The sequence below is a fragment of the Meriones unguiculatus genome, chromosome 14, assembly GCF_030254825.1.
Source record: "Meriones unguiculatus strain TT.TT164.6M chromosome 14, Bangor_MerUng_6.1, whole genome shotgun sequence".
NCBI classification, from domain to species: Eukaryota; Metazoa; Chordata; class Mammalia; order Rodentia; family Muridae; genus Meriones; species Meriones unguiculatus.
The window spans coordinates 2,319,031-2,338,208 of record NC_083361.1 but is presented as its reverse complement, the minus strand read 5'-3'; the positions used below and the strand labels follow the sequence as shown (position 1 = coordinate 2,338,208).

The window sequence follows — 19,178 nt, the reverse complement described above, 5'->3', positions numbered from 1 at the left end:
GGAGCTGGTTTCCGCCTTCCACCTTCCCGATGGTGAGTGCTCTCTGTCACAAACAACTCCACATTTGGCTAAGGCCGAGGATCTGGCTTGCTTCCATGTATGTGGACCTATCTGCATTGCCCATGTGGCACACTGGGGTTGGCTACCCAGAGGCTATTTAAGCTGTGGGCTGGCTTTCCCCAGGGTCAGATGATTGTTCAAGGTTCCTGAATAAAATGCATTGAAAAAAAAAATAATTGCTTGTTGATTTTTCTGGTGCTATTCACCATGAGAAGAACATGCATCAGAGCTTTAGAGAAGCTGCAATAGGTCAAAGGATGTGAACAGTGACCTAGGCCTGGTTCCCAGCAGTTCTCTCAGAGACAGAAAGTTGGACCATTCTCTATAGAACTGGGGACACCTATCTACCTTAGCCCCATTATCTGGCCAAGAAGCAGATCTGGTATGTTGGGGGTATTTTGCCAACACCACTCTCTTTGGGAGTGAGGTCAATGTCCTTAGGAGTCACAAGGCTGGTCACTGAGAAGTTCTGGAGGATGGTGGTGAAGAAAAGGAACAATTCGTTGCAGGAAATGCCTTTCCCAAGACAAACGTGCTTGTGGGCACAGAATTTGGGCACAGAAGGTGATTCACGTGAGGCCCAGGTCACAATACAATCATTGGTCTGTCCCATCCTTAATCCCATTTAGGCAACTTGGCCCATTGCAATGAACAAAAATGAGTTTGACCATCAACCTGAAATTTAAGTGAGAATGTAAGAAAATTTTCAACACCTTAAAGAATTGGTGCAAAGACCAGTGAAATGCTTTAACACAGAAAAGATCCTGCTATCCATTCTGAGGAAATGAGTTCAAGCTTCTGGACCCACCTGCTGGAATAAAAGAACCAACTTCCCCAAATTGTTCTCTGACATAAACCCACACACTCACTCCAGTGCACATGTATGTGCACACAAGTACTTAAATATTAATTACTGCAGTAGGAAGATGATGGGTTCACAACAGCCAGGGCTACATAGCAAGAACCCCTCCTCTCTCTCTCCCTCCCTCCCTCTCTTCCTCCCTCCCTCCCTCCCTCTGTGTGTGTGTGTGTCTTTTGCCTATCTTCTCTCCCTGACCTTTTGTCTCTCATTCCCTCATCCCCTTTCTGTCTGCCCCCTTTTGTTCTTTACCTTGAGATTAAGGAGCTTGAACAAGTTCCCAAGCCCAATTGTTTATACATTTGATGATGGGCAGGTACAAATGACAAGAGATCTATGGCACCCATAGATGAATGCCGAGGGATCTATGGGTTCCCAGGGGTATGCAGAGCCTTGCTGGTTTGTAACCTCAGGTATGAAGCACCATAGAGCAACAAGAGCCTAAAAGCCCCCACAGGCAGCTGAGCCTACACTGTTCCTCAATGATTTTCGATCTGCAACCGACTGTCTGGGGTCTCCAGGTGCAGGACAAATTTTTCAGCAACCCCTGTGCCCTATAGGCTGTTGGGGATTAGTGCTTGTGTGGGAGAACTTAGGGAAAGCACTCTTTCTAGAATTTAGGCAATAGGAGTTTAGAAAACTGTGGAGGAGCTCTCTGAGATGGTTCTCCTAGAACTGGTTCTGTGACCCATATTTTTCCAGAACAGCTTACTGACTTATCTTACTCTCAACACAATGTCCTGATGTCTTAGCTGGCTATTTGGATACCTTTTAAGTAGCACTTTAGACTCTCTCTCTCTCTCTCTCTCTCTCTCTCTCTCTCTCTCTCTCTTTCTCCCCTCCCAGTAGTCTCCCTGAACCTGTATCTGTATTTATCCCACAATGTGTCTTTTGATCTATTCTCTCTGCTTGTGTCTTTCTAAATTCCCTAGAGACCATCATAATCATCTCCTTTCTCTAAGGATAGCTTGTCACCTCTTCCTTCTGTGTTCTCTCTCATGTTCTTTTGTCTATCTATAGTTGTATCTTTCTTCAAATTACTTTTCTTTTCTTTCCCTCTCTTGTTCTTCCACCTCCACTTCATCACCTTTCTTCTGTCTCATGTTAACTCTCTGTTTCTTACAGTACTCCTCCTGTTGTAGCTTCTTTGTCTTGCTTTGTGTGACTCTCTTTGTTGGGATTTATTTTACTGCCCTTTCCTCTGTATTGATTATTTCCCTGTCCCTCTTCTCCACATGACTGACGTTCTAAACTTGGGACTGTTATATGAACAATTCATGTTTTGTCTTACTGCCCAATGTGTCTCCAACTCTAAAGATAAAATTGAAAGGATGTCATTATATTAAACAGAGCCAGGAGCAGGGCTGATTGCAAGGTCACTGAAGTCACTTGGAAACTCAAGACTAAACAATTCCTACCTGAGACATGGTTTGGCAGGTAAGCACTCTCCTAAAACCCCTGAGGGAATGAGGGCAAAAAGGCTCATCAGGAGAGCACCTTCTGTAATGCAGTAAGGGAGAGCTGGAGGTGTGGAGTCTTTGGAACTTGCTTAACATATTCACAACCCTGTGTTCCAACTCTAACATATGATGGTTTGGGTCTAGGGGGTATGGTTGGCAACTAAAGGCTAGAATATCCCTTTCCTCAAAACACAAGAACTGTGAACACAAAGTTTCCATAATATAGAGTCCATTAAACTGACCAATTTTGGCTGAAGACAGTTTCTTTGTTTAACAAACTAACCAAACACAACAGTAAACCAAACTACACACAGACATAATATTATTCTTACCACAACCCTGCCACTCTTGGCCCTGAATATTCCAACACAGCTGTAGCCCAAGAAAAAGACCTTAAAACAAACAGCCTGTATGAAGACGGTAAAGGTCTTTGAAGAAAAATGAATAAATCCTTTAACAAAATCCAGGAAAACACAAACAGTAGGAGCAAGTGAACAAACCCTTTACAGAAAACACAATGAAAGGGGGAAAAAGACTATTCAACAGCTGAAATGGAAATAAACTCAATAAAGAAAAACCCCAGACTGAGAGAACTCTGGAAATGGAAGTTTAAGGAATTGAGACTGGAACTACATAGTCAAGTTTCAGCAACAAAATACAAGAGATGAAAGAAAGAATCTCAAACATTGAAGATTTGATAGAAGAAATGGATACACTGGTTAAAGAAAATGTTAAATCTCAAAAACTCTGGACATAAACATCCAGGAAATCTTGGATACTATGAAAAGACCAAATCTAAGAACAATAGAAGAGGAAGTAGCAATATAATAACCTTACGATTTGGAGTTAGGAATACATGAGGAACTGTATTAAAGGGTCTCAGCACTAGGAAGGTTGAGAACCACTGCTCTAAAACAAAAAGAAGTCATATCCAAAAGGAGTAGATGGAAAGAAATAATCAAACTGAGGGTTGAAATCAATAAACTAGAAACAAAAGAACAATACAAAGAATCAATGAAATAAAGAATTGGTTCTTTGAGGAAACTAGTAAAATCAACAAACCCTTATCCAAATTAAAGAGTGCAAAGACAATATCTAAATTAACAAAACAGAAGTAAAAAGGGAGCCATAACAGCAGACACTAAGGAAACTCAAAGAATCATAAAGACAGACTTTAAAAACTTGTATTTCACCAAATTGGAAAATCTAAAAGAAATGGATACTTTTCTCAACAGATACCAGTACCAAAGTTAAATTAAGAACAGAAAAGAATTTAACCAGACCTACAACCCCTAGTGGAATAGAAGCAGTCATTAATCATTTCCCAACTGAGAAGCCCAGAGACAGATGGTTTTAAGTGAGAATTCTATCAGACTTTTAAAGAAGAGTTAATGCTAATACTCCTCAAACTATTCCACAAAATAGAAACAGAAGGAACACTGGTCATTTAATGAGATCAGTTATCCTGATACCCAAAGCACACAAAAACTCAACAAAGAAAGAGAATTACAGAGTTCCCTAATAAACACAGATACAAAAATACTCAGTAAAATACTGGCAAACTGGATACAAGAGCACATTAAAAACATCTTCTACCTTGATCCAGTAAGCCTCATCCTATAGATTCAGGGTGGTTCAATATATAAAAATCAATAAATGCAACCCACCATATAAGCAAACTGAAAGAAATAAAAAGCACACAATCATCTCATTATATTGAAAAGAAAATCTAATAATGCTTCATTATAAAAGTCCTGAAGAGATTAGAGATACAAGAGATTAGAGATAACTAAACATAATAAAGGAAGCTTACAGTGAGCCTATAGCCAACATGGGATTAAATGGAGTGGAACTCAAAGCATTTCTTATAAGATTCAGAACAAGACAAAGTTATTCACTCTCTATACATGTATTCAGTGTATTAGTCTTAGCTAAAACAATAAGGCAACTGAAGGAGATCAAGGGCACACAAACAGAAATGAAGAAAGAGTATCATATGCAGGTATTATAGTATAGATAAGGGACCCAAAAAATTCCACTGGGTAAGTCCTACAGCCGATAAATGCTTCCAGGAAAACGGCTAGATAAAAAATTCACAAAATCCAGTAGCCCACTTATATACAAATGACAAACAGACTGCAACTGAAACAAGGAAGATAACCACTCTAACAATAGCTTTAGATATTGTAAAATATCTTGGGATAACTCTAACCAAGCAAGTGAATGGCTTGTATAATAAAAACCTTAAGTATTTGAAGAAAGAATTTGAAGAAGACAGCAGATGATGGGAGAAGATAGCAAGATCTCCCATGTTCATTGAACAATTGGATTAACAGAAAAAATGGCCATCCTACAGAAAGCAATCTACAGAATCCATACAGTCTCCATCAAAATTTCAACAGAAGTCTTTACAGATCTTGAAAATATCACTCTCAGCTTCATATGGAAACACATACATGTGAAAGTGTTAGGCTAACTTTGTGACCTATATGTCCTCTAAAGCCTATAGTTTTGAGTTTTAGGTCCAGTTTAAGCTAAAGCCTCTTAGTGCCTTACCAGAGAGTAAAGAAATATGACCCTATCTGTGAGGACAAATATAAAAAAAGGGCAAGCAAGCAATGACCTTCACTCAGCAAAAGAATGACCAGACCCTTGTCCTTGAGATAGCGTTTCTTAGCAAAAAACCTAGAATTCTTCTGAGTAGCATTTCACCTCCAGCCAGGAGCCCGCAGCCCTAATCTTCAAGGATGAGCTAACCACCCCCACCTTCAATTGCAGCTGCATGCACACTTGGCAGGACTGGCCAAGCTTGAGCACCTAAGACTAACCAATTATCTTACTTTATAGTTTCCTCATCCAATCTTAAATTGCCAAAACTAGAACTTCAAATCTCCCGCAATTTTTCTTTTAAAAACCTAAAGGCCTTTGTCTCCCGGTGCCACTCTTTGCTGACCAGCAGGGGTGACCCTGTTGTACAATGGTTAATAAACCTCTTGCTTTTGCAACGAGTCTTGGTCTGGGGGAGTTTCTGGGAAGGGCACGATCTTAAACTCCTAAGCTGTGAGACCCCAGGTCTTACATTTTTGGTGCGTTTGGCCGGAAAAGGGCATGCCCCTTCCCCAACCCTCATCAGATTGAACTCGGAGGTCGAGCTCGGAACAGGTTAGTCTGTTTCTGTCTTACCAATCTGTTTCTTGTCAGAGATGGCTGCCATGAGGCAGCCTCTCAATTAGATTTCTGTGGTACCAATCTTTTTCAGTTTAGGTGCCTATCTGGACCTTTTTGGTCATCTGATCAGTCATTGCGATTGACAGATGTGTCAGAATATCGCTTGACTGGGAACTGGGGGACGCCCCACTTTCCGTTTGGGAGGTTGGATCTGAGACGGTCCTCCTCCCGTCTGATTTTCATAGAGAACGACCGCCACCAGGCAGCTGTTCTATCAGAGCACTGTGGTACCACTCACAAGGGCGTCCTTGTTTGATTACTTGCCTGATTCTTTGTGTTTCTGTTGTTGCCTCTCTGACTCTTTTGACAGGGAGATAGTCTAGCTCAAGAGCATCTGTAGAAGGGGTTCGAGTCCTCTGAGTGGTTTGAGGCCACTTGCCTGGAATGGTTTCATTAAGGCAGACAGACATGTCATTAATACCAAGTCCATGGGACATCCTGTAGGACACTCAGCTTGCCCCTTTCTGTGAACAGGGAGGAGCAGAGAGATTCTGCTCCCCCAGCAATTTAAATCCTGTGTTTCTCATTTATGTATGTATTTTTCTGTGTCTGTTTCTTTGTAGACTTGGACTGATGAAAATTTGGACAGAGGATAGTTAAAATTAGAACTAGTTCTCGGCCCGGGAGTGCACATGGCTGCATGGCAGGACACCAAGCAGTGTGCTCTCCCTCCCGAGGGAGCCAAGGAGGAAATGCTTTCGGGTGGCTGGGGAGACGTGTGGAGCTGGGGCTGGAGCTTGGGCAGGCAGTGCTCAGGCACTTGAGCGTCTGTGGAATAACAATGCACACCCAGCAGGGCATGGGCTTGACGCGGCCCCTTGTTGCGATGGAGCCGAAGAGCATGGGGGAGGGAAGAGGCCCGGCCAGGAAGCAGGTTCAGAACCTGTGGGGAAGGTAAGCTAGAGTGAAGCTCACAAGGGAGCCAAGGGAGCAGGCAAGGCTCATGGGCTTGCTGAGTTGAAGTCCTTAGACATGGCTAGGCGGGGATTGGCACCTTAGCTGCTCCATGATAGGAGCTGCTCTGGCTGCCGAGAGTGAGGAAAAACTCCTCCCCCTTGCCTTCATGCCAGCTCAGCAGGGAAGTGAGCAGCAGGAGCTCACCATGCCCTCTTGCTCCTCTCTTCCCTCCTCCCACCTAGGGGGCTTGCAACTTACAGATCAAACAGTAATTTAGGAAAAAAAACTGCACTTGCTATAATGTTTAAAATTGCAGCTGAGTCTGTCTGTTTAAATATATGGCCATTATACGATTGTTTTCAACTGGTCTTAAATGGTTGATATGATAAAAAAAATAATTGGGTATGTTTTAAGGTTAAATTCAAATTCTTGTTTTAAACACATATATGTGCCTATGTGTTTGTAGGGTCTATAAATGCATATGTTTAAATAACAACAATGTAAATTGCCACATGGTGTGGCTCAGAAAAAAAAAAACAAAGGTTGCAAAATCTCTGAGTCAAAATGATTTTATTTCCTGTTAGGATAAGAAGAAAGTCTTATTCTAAGTTGATAATGGTTCTGAAGATTGGGTTATTTTCACTGATAAATTTTGGTCTTAAAATCTGGTTTCGACTTTAAAAATTATGGTTATGCTTTACAAATTCACTCCTAAAGAAGATACTTTGCTTTGATATTGCAGGGACGAGTTTTTAAAATTGTTTAGATGTTTAAGAGGATAAAACATCTACAGTTTATCAGATTTTTTAAGCAATAATTCTTGGGCAGTCTAACAACGAACTTAAAACAGTTTCCCAACCCTTGGAAAAAAAATTAATGAGAGTTTTCCTGTTGTCTGAAAAGAAAGAGAGAGTGAGCAAGAGATATTTAAAAAAAAATAGCTTGTCTAAAGCAAAAATGTTGGTTAAGCCAGAAAAAGAAAGCTAAAAACCTGAAGGTATATAGGATGTTGCAGAAGGTTAGTGGATGTATTATAAAAAGCCAGAGAGTTAATATGATTAAAAAAAAAAAAACTGTATTTAAATATGTTATAATTCATTTAAAAGGCTGGTGATTCTTCATTACAAAATGTTTTTTTTTTTTTATGTTCTTGTAAGGGGAAAAAATCTGGCTGATAGGTTTGGTATGGCTAAAATAATTCATGCAGTTTAAAAGTGTTCTGTACTGTTCTGTTATACAGTTGGTTCTAAAACTTATTTGATCACTATGTTAAAACTTTTGGTTGTGGGGGATTATGGATGCTCCACAGTGTTTGCTGTATCATCAACAGCACCTAATGGCTATGTTTGATATTGTCAGTCACAGCCTGTGCTAACACATGGCTAGCTGCCATGATGGTTCAGGGATAGAGAGCACATGAAGCTGTAGTTTTGCTGCCATATTTGTTTAGGGCTTTCAGCTGAGTTCAGTTATACATGGCCAGCCGCCATGCTGGTCTGGAGATAAAGAGGGTGGAGACATGAGTTTACCACCATGTTGTTTAGGTCTCTCAGTTATGTTCAGTCCTCTAATTAGTGTTAAGTGCAAAGCTTTTTACTGTTCAATTTTAATACAAAGTGGTAGGATCAGCAAGATTTACTAGCCCCTCTATAAACTGTATCTGATTAAAATGTTTGCTTTGATTTTAGTTCAGAAAGAGCAGACTTACAGCTATGCTAACGACTGCAGTTGGTTAAGGTGTTGAGCTTTACCTAGTGTCTTTGTATACATTTTTAAAGGTTAAGCCTAAGATAGATAACTATAAAGTTTGCCTATTTCTCTTAAAATATATAGTTCTAAAACATACATCTCAAAAATATGCTAAAACTAGATTAAATAACATACTGTTTTATAAGACTCAGTTTAAAACAAATGATAAAAACAAAAAGTAACTCAGATATGCTGGCCCTCAAGCTTATCAGAGATCTGATGAATATGGCATTTTAACATATGTAAGTTTATTGTGGCAGAAAGTCCCAAAATCCTGGCAGTAGCTCCCCAAGGTCTCCGAGAAGATTTGGACAACGACAGATGACTGCAACTCTGGATTGTGGTATGCTAACCACTGGGCAATACTGCCCCAACTGGCCCACTGCTAGGGCCCAGCCTAAACTGTGGACAAAGCCGGGGACACCTGAAGAGCCATAGTCTCACATTGTGAGAGGCAAAGTGAGGTCAATCTCTCCTGTTCCTCTTTCCACAGCAGCAGTTTCTCATCCTCTATGTCTGATGGCTGGACTGCCTCTGCTCAAAAAGCCAGGAGACCACGGGAACCAGGGACACTGCCTAGGTGATGGACTAATTAGTCATCTCTATCATTTTGATTGGTACATTTACTTAGCTCATAATTTATCCTTCTCAGTCTCTGATCACATTGACAGCTAGGCTGAAAGGCTAGGCTTAGTTAACAGTAACTTGGCTGCTAAAGAGCAGACAGTTAGGTTCACTATCAGCTCATTGAACAGTTCATTAATTAGTTAAAACTAGTAGGTACTATATCTTTTGTATAAAAGAAAAAAAAAACAGGTTTGCCCTGCTCACAGGCTTTACATCAGTTGCCAATGTCTTATAATAATAGTTAAATTAAAAAAATATATAAAGTTTATATAGGGTCTGAGAATATAGGAGTTCAGGTTATAAATATCTAAAAAATGTTGGTCTTCATACTGATTAAAGTGTCAATTTAATGGACGTCAGGTTAACACTTAAGTAAAAAAAAAAATACAAGCAGTTTCTCACGCAGGTACTTTTACTTAGCCAAAATATAGGAGGGTTTACTCAAGGTTGCACAGAGCCTGCTGTCTGGTTACTATGGTTGCACGGAGTTTCTCAGGGTCAGAGCAGCCCGCTGTAAGACCACCAAGGTCAGTCTGTGAGAGACTGGACTTTGGAAAATAGCCAAGAGGCTGAGTTCCGCTGCTCAGATGCCGTTAACTCCAAAAAGGCTGCCACATGGACACACTTAAGTTGTTTATAAAAGATATAAAACAAACAGCTGACTGGTACCAATTCTGTTGGATATAGTTTTTACCTGTTACTCTCAAAATGTTGCTGTATTAGATTTGCTAATATGTTACCTTTCTGAGTTTTTTAATTTTGTGTACCAAAAATTCATATGAGTTTATAAAAATCAAAAGGTCATGAGACCTAGATCTGGCATAGCTCAAATGGATCCCAGAAAAGTTTTTCCCTGCTGTTGGGATTCCTCACTTTTTCCATTTAACAGACAAATCTTAATTTCTGTCTCTAGTCTGAATTTGTCTCAGAAAATTTTCACCTGGTTGACTCTGGGCTGCAAGCTAAAATTTGGACTTGTTGGAAGCTGACATGACTGCTCCCTGTCTCTTCAATTGGATCAACTAACCAGAGACTGTTAAGGACTGCCTCATTTACCAGCCTTTGACTGGCTCCTAGTAATCTTTACCCATGTACTCTCCCCAACTTTTGGCCAGTATTTCAGCCTCTTTCAAACTGAGATAGCAACGATCCAATCATCAGAATGAAGAAATTCCAAAAGATGGATCATCGGCCCATTGTCCCCTTTTACAGGCTGAAATGTTGAGTCAAAAAAAAAAAGAAAATTTTTTTCTTAAGATAAAATTCTCACTCTGCAGCTGCTTCATGATTGAAGCAGTTACAAGGAGAAGAGGGAAATGAAAGGGTTAGGCTAACTTTGTAACCTATATGTCCTCTAAAGCCTATAGTTTTGAGTTTTAGGTCCAGTTTAAGCTAAAGCCTCTTAGTACCTTTCCAGAGAGTAAAGAAATGTGACCCTATCTGTGAGGACAAATATAAAAAAAGGGCAAGCAAGCAATGACCTTCACTCAGCAAAAGAAGGACCAGACCCTTGTCCTTGAGATAGCGTTTCTTAGCAACAAACCTAGAATTCTTCTGAGTAGCTTTTGACCTCCAGCCAAGAGCCCGCAGCCCTAATCTTCAAGGATGAGCTAACCACCCCCACCTTAAATTGCAGCTGCATCCACACTTGGCAGGACTGGCCAAGCTTGAGCACCTAAGGCTAACCAATTATCTTACTTTACAGCTTCCTCATCCAATCTTAAATTGTCAAAACTAGAACTTCAAATCTCCCGCAATTTTTCTTTTAAAAACCTAAAGGCCTTTGTCTCCCGGTGCCACTCTTTGCTGACCAGCAGGGGTGACCCTGTTGTACAATGGTTAATAAACCTCTTGCTTTTGCAACGAGTCTTGGTCTGGGGGAGTTTCTAAAAAGGGCATGATTAAACTCCTGAGCTGTGAGACCCCAGGTCTTACACACGCATGCATGCATGTGTGCTTGTGCTCACATGTGCACACACACACAAACACACACACATGCATGCACAGAATAGCTAAACCAACCTTGAACAATAGAAGAAATGTTAGAGGTATCACAATTAACAATTTTAAATTATGTTATAAAGCTATTTTTATAAAAACAGCATGATATTAGCATAAAGACAAACATATTGATCAATAGAATCAAATTGAAGACCCAGACATAAATTCACACACCTGTGGACACCTAATCTTTTATAAAAACGCCACAAATACACACTCGAAGTAAGGACAGCATCTTCAATAAAGGGTACTCGTCAAATCGGATGGCTGCATGTGCAAGAATGCAAATAGATCCCTCTTTGTTACCATGAACGAAATTCAACTCCAAAGTTTTGGATCAAAGACTTGAATATAAAACCAACACACTAAAATTAATATAAGAAAAAGTGGGGACTAGCCTTGAAATCATCAGCACAGGAGGAGATTATCTAACAGAAAATGGTAGCACAGATGCTAACCTCATTAGTTTATAAATGGGGCTCATGTAACTGAAAAGCTTATGTAATACCAAAGGGCACCATCATTTGGACATAGTGGCAGCTGACAGAATGATTTTTACCAACTCTACATCCAATAGAGGACTAATATCTAAAATAGATAAAGAACTCAAAAATTAGATATAAAAATAATTCAGTTATAAAATGGGCACAGATTTATTTTTAATTAATTAGTTAATTAATTATAATTTATTCACTTTGTATCTTAGCTGTAGTCCCCTCCCTCATCTCTTCCAAGTCCCACCCTTTCACTCTATTCTCCCCCTATGCCCCTCTTCTAGTCCACTGATAGGGGAAGTCCTCCTCCAATTCTATCTGACCCTAGCCTATCAGGTCTCATTAAGGCTGGCTGCATCATCTTCCTATGGGGCCTGGTAAGGCTGCTTCCCCCACCCAGGGGGAGGTGATCAAAGAGTCAGCTACTGAGACTAGGTCAGAGATATCCCTTACTCCCCTTACTAGGGCATCCACTTGGAAACTGAGCAGCTTCCTCTATGCAAGGGTCTAGGTCCTCTCTATGCATGGTTCTTGGTTGGAGTATCAGTCTCTTAAGACCCCATGGGCCCAGGCTTTTTTTTTTTTGGCTCTGTTGGTCTCTTTGTGGAATTCCTATCCCCTCCAGGTCTTTCTATCTCCTCTTCTTCCAAAAGGTTTCCTGCACTCTGTCCAAAGTTTGGCTATGAATCTCAACATCTCCTTTGATACCCTTATGGGTAGACTCTTTCAGAGGACCTCTGTGGAAGGCTCCTGTCCTGTTCCTTATTTTCTCCTACTTGTGATGTCTATCCTTTTTGCTCTTCTAGTGAGGTTTCAGCCTCTTCCCTAGGGTCTTCCTTATTGTTTAGTTTTTTTATATTTTAATATGTTTACACTATATTATATGGATAATATCTACTTATAAGTGAGTATATTTCCTGTGTATCTTTCTGCTTTTGGGTTACCTCACTTAAGATGATTTTTTTTTTCTAGTTCCCACCATTGCCAGCAAATTTCATGATTTCCTTGTTTTTAATAGCTGAGTAGTATTCCAGTGTGAAAATGTGCCACCCTTTCTGTATCCATTCTTCAGTTGAGGGACATCTAGGTAGTTTACAAATTCTGGCTATTATGAATAAAGCTGATATGAATATAGTTGAGAAAATGTCCTTGTTGTGTGGTTTAGCATCTTTCAATATATGCTGGATCTTATATCTTTCAATATATGCTGCATCTTCAATAGCTGGATCTTGAGGTAGTATGATATGATCGTATACATGAGTGACCCCAAAAATTCTACCAGAGAACTCCATCAGCTGATAAACACCTTCAGCAAAGTGGCTGGATACAAAATTAACTTTAAAAAAAAAATCAATAGCACTCCTGCATACAAATGACAAATGGGATGAGAAATAAATTAGGGAACCCATACCCTTCCCAATAACCACAAATAATATAAAGTGTCTAGGGGGTAATTCTAACCACGGAAGTCAAAAACTTTTATAACAAGAAATTCAAATCTCTGTAGAAAGAAACTGAAAAAGATACCAGAAGATGGAAAGATCTACTATGATCATGGATTAGTAGGATTAATACAGTAAAAATGGCCATCTTACTAAAGTCAATCTACAGATTCAATGCAATCCCCATCAAAATACCAACACAATTTTTCACAGACCTTAGAAAAACAATTTTAAATTTCATATGAAAAAACAAAAAACCTAGAATAGCAAACACATTCCCATAGAATAATAGAACTTCTGCAGGTATTTCCATACCTAACCTCAAGCTATACTACAGAGCAATAGTAATAAAAACTGCCTGTTACTGCTCATCCATGTTCATAGCAGCTTTATTTGTAATAGCCAGAAACTGGAAACAACCTAGATGTCCCTTGGCCAAAGAATGGATAAAGAACAACCCAGATGTCCCTCAGTTGAAGAATGGATACAGAAATTGTGGTACATTTATACAATGGAATACTGCCCAGCCATTAAAAACAAAGAAATCATTAAATTTTCAGGCAAATGGATGGAACTAGAAAAGATCATCCTGAGTGAGGTAACACAGATCCAAAAAAACACACATGGTATATACTCACTTATGAGCAGATTTTAGTCCTATAGTACAGGAGAGACATACTACAATGCACAGACCCCAAGAAGATAAGCCCAATGGGCATCTTAGGCTTCATGTGGCCCACTAGTTAGGGAGTAGGGCATATCTCTGACATGGTCTATGTTGCCTGCTTTTTGCTCACTTCCCACTGATGGGACTTCCCTACCAGACCACAGGGGAGGAAGAGGAACTCAGTCCTCATCTGAATAGATGAGGTAGGGTTTCTGGGTAGGGGGGCTCTCTGTTCAGAAGAATAGGGGACAGGAGATGCAGGAGAGAAAGTGGGACTGGGAGGAGAAGAGGGAGGAGCCTATGAGGAAGATGTACATTGAAATAATTAATAAAAAATAAATAAAATTTTATATCCAGGCTAAGAATCTGAGACTATGTTTTTAAGAATAAAAGGGAAGTAAATTAATCTACTTATAGCTGCAGACAAAATAGGAATACATTGGCTGATGAAATGGCTCATCCAGTAAATGAATGCACTTGACTTGCAAGCTTGTCCTCCTGACCTTGAAACCCAGATCTTAATGTGCACGTGAAAGGAGGGAAACAAATATAAAATGTTGTTCTCTTGTTTCTACGAATGAGCTTTGGCAGGCCTACTCACAATAATGTCAACTTGGTTTTTTTTTTATTTTTAAAATGTGAGTATGTAAGCCACCAAGAAATGGACGAATCAGTTAATGAAAAGAAAAATTGATGAGTGACAGAAATGAGCAAAATAAAATCTAGATATATATATTCTACTTATTAGAGAGTATAATAATCAATTAATGAATCAAAATAGTTCATACACAAATCAATCAAGAGACACAACTAATCTATAATCCAGTAAATGTTAGATTTAATGGAGAAATGTTTGAATGAATAAAAGAGTAAATGTAAGACTTAGCAGATGAGTGTATTGAATGATAAAGAAATCACAAATAAATGAGTTAGTTATTAAATGGATACACAGAGAAATGGGTAGACACATGAAGAATGACTGCAAAGGCCTTTTGGGAGGATTAAGGATGAAAAGGTTTGCATATGAATGATCCAATGAATCAATGACAAATAGCTTACTCAGCTGTCTCTGATCAAAAAGCAAAACTCTAGATCCTACCATTTGCCCACACATTTTATGATTTCCTTGTTTTTAATTGCTGAGTAGTATTCCGTTGTGCAAATGTACCACAATTTCTGTATGCATTCCTCCATTGAGGGACATCTAGGTTGTTTCCAGCTTCTGGCTATTACGAATAGAGCTGCTGCAAACATGGTTAATCAAATGTCCTTGTTGTAAACTTGAGCATATTTTGTATATATGCCTAGGAGTGGAATAACTAGGTCTTGAGGTAGTATGGTGGGATCTAGAAAAGATTATCTTGAGTGAGGTAATCCAGAAACAAAAAGACACACATGGTATATACTCACTCGTAAGTGGATATTAGCCACATAATGTTGGTTAAACATACTAAAATCTATACTCCTGAAGAAGCTAAACAAGGAAGACCCTAGAGAAGATTCTCAATCCTCATTCAGAAGGACAAATGTGATAGACATCAGAAGACAGGGAACGAGACAAGAGCCTACCACAGAGGGCCTCTGAAAGACTCTACTGATCGAGGTATTGAAGCAGAGGCTGAGACTCATAGCCAAACTTTGGGCAGAGTGCAGGAAATCTTATCAAAAAATAGGGAGATAGAAAGACCTGGAGGGGACAGGAGCTCCAAAAGGAGACCATCAGTGCCATAAAAACTGAGCCTTGGGGGACCTGCAGAGACTGATACCCCAACCAAGGATAATGCATGGAGAGGACCTAAAACCCCAGCTCAGATGCAGCCCGTAGACTCAGTCTCCAAGTGGGTTTCCTAGTAAGAGGAGCAAGGACTTTCTCTGGCATGAACTCAGTGGCAGGCTCTCTGATCACCTACCCCTCAGGGGTGCAGACTTACCAGTCCACAGAGGAAGACAATACAGCCAGTCCTGATGAGACCTGATAGGCTAGGGTCAAATAGAAGGGGAGGAGGACTTCCCCTATCAGTGGACTAGGGGAGAGGCATAGGGGGAGAAGAGGGAGGGAGGGTGAGATTGGGAGGAGACAAGGGAGGGGGCCACAGCTGGGACACAGATTGAAAAAATTGTAATTAATAATAATAATAATAAAAAAGAGTAAAACTCGGGAGTTGATTAATCCAAGTCAATAAATGAATGATATGTCCTTGGGTGAATCAGAAATTTAAAAAATTAAGAATTAATTATCTGTGGATGTAGAGAAGATAGGCAGATGATTATATGAATGGGTGAATAGACATATAAATAGATAGGTGGATTGATAACAGATAAGTGGATAAATTATTAGAATGGTAAATGGATGAAAATGTGGATGGGTAGAAAGGTGAGTGAATGGATGGATGTAAAGACAAGGAATGAAGGAGGATTAGAAGAACGGGTAGATGAATGGATGGACGGATGTAGTGGTGGATAGATCATCCTTTAATTGATAGGAGAAACAACAGAAAACGGGTCAGCTAAGTGTTTGTTACACACCACCCACAGCACTAGCGTAGTTAAGGAGTAGATCAAAGCCTTCAACGTTCCAGGTGTAAGAGGCCAATGTCTCTATCATGCACACAAACCTCTGCAGCATGAACAGATATAGACTATCCCCCAACTGTCCACCTGTGGCTCACCTGCTACATGGAGGAACTTGAGCATGAGCAGGAAGCCATAGCGGAGTGTGGTGCTGCTGGTCTCAGTGCCAGCAAAGAAGAGAGAGCACAGAGATCAGGAGGTTCTGGTGGTGCAACTCGTGTGTTGGTTGGACTTCTCCTGGTTCCAGATGGGAGAGAGAAGGGAGGGTCGGGGTGACTGGAGCCTTGCAAGAAAAAGCATGTGCATTTCTGGTCACTGTCTTCTGTCTCACACTATATTGATTGTAGTGAACATTTTTCTTTTTTAAATGCATGTTTTGTTTTGTTTCCAAAGGTGGGATGTGGAAGTGTTTCTAGTTCATTGTCAGTTGAAAACAGACAGGTGAGAGGGCATGTGATGTTTTGCTAGAGGTTGTCTGGTGCAAGGGGTATGCTTTTTAAGGCAGCCTTGCCTAGATTCTGATAAATAGAAGCTTACAGACAGGGAGACAACACTTTTGGATTGCTACATTTTGCAACAGAAACCATCACATTGCTGGTCTTTGTTTTTCAACACTGCACTTTGCAAAGAGAAAATGCTCCAGAGAATGTCTCCTGGCACTCTGGACTAGTCTTGCTGCTTTTGCTGACTCATTCCAATTTGGTGGATTCTTGTTGTTTCTGATGAATTATGCTGCTGCCATTGATTTGTGTCCCTGTTTGGTGTTTCCTGTTTGCCTGGACAGTTGGTATCCAACAATGAAGAGTGGAATCGCTCTAAGGAACTACATCTAAAAAAGTCCACAAACCCCTTTTTCTAAAACCTTTATTTTCCCCCCACTGCTGGTCAGTGGCTTGGAAGGGAGGTAGAAATAGGTAAGAACCCTAAATAAAGTAGGGTTTGGAAAAATCAAAGTCTGCAGGTGGTGCCCAGCCATGGCTTAGGCATAATGGGTAACTTTGCTTCTAATGCTACAGAGGAACTGGCAGGTCTTGATGGGTTGGCAATATTGTTTAAGAAGACTGGCAAAACAGTGGCTGCCAATGGGTTCCCTCCTGCCTTCCTCCTAGAGGAGAGTTTTTGGTTTTGCGTCATGGTCTTCATATATTCCATTTTGAAAAAGATTGGGAATAAAGCTGAAAACTTAGAAGGTTCCCTCAATATTCTTGTTTTAGAAATGATTGCAGAGTTGTCTTGAAAGGGTTAGGCTAACTTTGTAACCTATATGTCTTCTAAAGCCTATAGTTTTGAGTTTTAGGTCCAGGTTAAGCTAAAGCCTCTTAGTACCTTTCCAGAGAGTGAAGGAATGTGACCCTATCTGTGAGGACAGATATAAAAAAAGGGGCAAGCAAGCAATGACCTTCACTCAGCAAAAGAATGACCAGACCCTTGTCCTTGAGATAGCGTTTCTTAGCAACGAACCTAGACTTCTTCTGAGTAGCTTTTGACCTCCAGCCAAAAGTCTGTAGCCCATAATCTTCAAGGATGAGCTAACCACCCCCACCTTCAATTGCAGCTGCATCCACACTTGGCAGGACTGGCCAAGCTTGAGCACCTAAGACTAACCAATTATCTTACTTTATAACTTCCTCATCCAATCCTAAATTGCCAAAACTACAACTTCAAATTTCCCGCAATTTTTCTTTTAAAAACCTAAAGGCCTTTGTCTCCAGGTACCACTCTTTGCTGACTGGCAGGGGTGACCCCATTGTACAATGGTTAATAAACCTCTTGCTTTTGTAACGAGTCTTGGTCTGGGGGAGTTTCTGGGAAGGGCGCGATTGAACTCCTGAGCTGTGAGACCCCAGGTCTTACAGTCTATGTACCCAGAGAGTTTGTGAATAGAGGTTGAAGTGCTTGGAAAGCAAAAAGAGCCAGTGGCAGAACTACAGCATTCAAGCCTGGTGTCTGAGACTGAGAATTTACCACACAATGAAAGAGGAAAGGAAACTAGACTGCCGCCCTGCTCTGCTCCATACACTTTCACTGTTAGGTGCCCAGAGCACCTGCGTGAGGCAAGGGTCCGGGAAGAGCAGGAGGCTGCTCAGGGAAAATGGGTTACTGTGAGCCAAGGGCACCACCAGAGGAGTCACCTGGGGCTACATGGGAGCATCAGCCTTCACAGACTTTGTGCAGTGTATGCCTGCCAATGAGAGTGCTCGAGGTCGTGATGAGATGACATGGCATCCAATAGACACACAAGATCTAATGCTTTTTAAAGAGTCTATTATATGGCATGGGATTCATTCCCCGTTCTTAAAAGAAGTGTTAAAAAAAAAAACTGGGCTGTACAAAACAGATTTACTCCCCAAGATTAGAAAAGATTGGTGACAGCTGTGCTAGAAGCTGGTCAGTAATAACAATGGTTATCCTGGTGAAGGAACAAAGTCACAAAAATAGAACAACAGAATATAGCAGGGGGATAAACGTTGTTAAAGACCAAGTGCTTGGTGAAGGGCATCATGCTGATTTACAAGAGTGAATCTGGTCTGATGATGTCATAATTAAACAACATCATGCTGCAGCCCGAGGAAAAAGATCACTACATTTATTAAGGTAATACAAGGCCCCGGAGAAGCCTTCACTGACTTCTTACAGAAATTGACTTCAGCTGTCAATAGAGCTATATGAAAGCCAGACAGTCATTAATAGAGAGCTTGGCATTTGAAAATGCAAAGATTGAATGTAAGAGGACAATTAGACAATTAAAAGCACAAGCAGCCCCAGTAGACAAATGGGTAAGAGAGACAACTGCTATTTGCTCTCAGGAACAGAATGCCAGTTTCATAGGATAAGCCAGAGCTAGAAATCAGAATTCCTGGTGTTTTAACTGTGGTGAATTTGGCCATCTCCAAAGAAATTGTAAAGCTAAAAGAGTAAGAGCTCAAGGTAGCAGGTGCCTTGACTCTGGAGAAAATTGTATTCAGAGAAGAGAACAAGCAGTTTCTGGCTGCAATGGAATGCAAAAGCTTCCAGAGTTTTGCAGCTGCTGTGACAAGGAAAAATATTTGTCTAGGGACTGTAGGTCCAAAAGAGACATATGAGGTAACCTCTTGCCAGGAAACGAATGGATGGGCCTGTCAG

General features: G+C 40.5%; 1 pseudogene; it reads right to left on the bottom strand.

Moving 5' to 3' along the window:
* Window positions 1-418: 418 nt before the first annotated feature.
* Window positions 419-19,178, bottom strand: part of LOC110566205 (cytochrome P450 2B1-like) — a 43,644-nt pseudogene continuing 24,884 nt past the window's right edge.